Here is a 1,860-nt window from a genome sequence, read left to right as displayed (position 1 = left end):
TGAGCGCGGGATCCGCGGGCGCCCGAGGGCTGCTCACGCCGACACCGGTGCCGGCCGGCCCAGCGGCCACGGGAGCGCGCGGGCAGCGAGAGGCGGCCTCACGCCCGGCCTGCCGCGGCGGGCCCCGGCCATGGCGCCCCGAAGTCGGCGAACGGGGCTACGAGCTGGGGGACGAAGCCGAGCCCGCCCGGTCCGCGCGGCCGTGAGCCAGGACACCAGCCTGGAGACAGACTCGGAGGAGCCGGGGAAACGGAGGACCAACCGGAAGCGCTCTAGTTCCGGGCTGGGCCGGAAACGCTGAGCCTGAGGTGGGTGGGGCCAAGGCGGGAAAAGGAAGCGACGGGAAGCTGGAAGGGTCTAGTAGCGCAGGTGTGCAGTTCTCTATCCCTGGTGGCCTAGAAGTTGCAGTTTACAGATTAGTATTTATGTAGCCAAACAGCAGTCTGTATCTTTACTTCCTGTTTTTCCTTTGTTTTGTAATCTAGGATTTTGAGTCAGATTCGCGAAATGTTTCCTAATCCAAAGCCGCAGTTTCTTCTTCCTTACAATGTGAACTTTGACATTTCGTGCTCTGCCGGGACTACCGGGATTCACACATGGCATAGTTTTGTTAAGACCGCGTCCTTTGCATAGCTTTTTGCAGACCACCGTTGTCATCTGTCTGGGTCCTCTATCTATCTAAAAGTCTACTTTTGAGATCTCTGTCTTTCCCATTTGAGTCTGTTCTCATAATACAACCATATAATTGCTTTGGTTGTATAGGATGCCTTTCTAAAAAATCTGAATAAAAATACTTATTTTTATACAAAGTAACCATGTAACCCAGCTATACCACTCCTGATTCCAAGTCAACATCACAGAGAAACTTGTTGCAGTAATTACAATAGCTAACTACAGAAGCAGGCAAAGTTGACCAACAGCAGTATTAGTGTAAAATCTGAGGATCGCAAGGGGAAAAGACCAAATCCACAATTGTTCAATTAAAGCAAGCTGTATTTTGGGGTGCATTTGGGATTGGCCAGATGGCTGTCATGCCCTAAATTGGGATTTGAGAGAGCAGCCCCTGCTGGCCTCTTGAAGTTCCTTTTAAAGGAGACATCAGATGTTCATACAGGCAAGGGAGTTAGACGTTATACATCATTAGAATAATACAATAAAAGGGAAGGAACGGCTAAGGATATACACCATGTGAATGGGGTTGCAAATAGTTCACATCAGATCTAAGAAACAGAAACTTATTCTAAATGACAAAAAGAAACTTTAACTTGCAAGGACTTAACACAGGACAAACAGGAACTTGTTCTTAACTGTCTTAACTGCAAACAGACCCTTCACCTGCAGAGTATATTGCTCCAGTTTCGGTCTCACATTGAGAATTAAGAAAAATATGGCATATATATATTTTTTTTCAACAATGAAGAATAAAGTTATGTTATTTGGAGGATAATGCATACAACTGGAGATAATCGTGTTAAGGGAATTAACCCAGTTCCAGAAAAGCAAATATCGTGTGGTTTTTCTTACATATGGTTTCTAGGTTTTATATTGATTAAAAAAATCATTTCTCTATCTGTGACATGGTATTATTATCTAGATATAAAATTAATAAAATATAAATATAGAGATAATTATCTTCTATGACAAGAAAGTAGAAGCAAGCTGGGTGGTGGTGGCACATGCCTTTAATCCCAGCATTAAGGAGGCAGAGACAAGCAGATCTCTGTGAGTTCAAGGCCAGCCTGGTCTACAAAGTGAGTTCTAGACAATCAGGGCTCTTACACAGAGAAACCCTGTCTTGAAAAACAAAACAACAACAAAAAAGAACAGAAAGAAAAAAGGAAGGAAGGGAGAGAGGGAGGG

Source organism: Alexandromys fortis, unplaced genomic scaffold (genome assembly GCF_014885135.2).
Source record: "Alexandromys fortis isolate MF-2015 unplaced genomic scaffold, M_Fortis_MF-2015_v1.1 scaffold_79, whole genome shotgun sequence".
NCBI lineage: Eukaryota > Metazoa > Chordata > Mammalia > Rodentia > Cricetidae > Alexandromys > Alexandromys fortis.
This window is presented reverse-complemented; position numbering follows the sequence as displayed.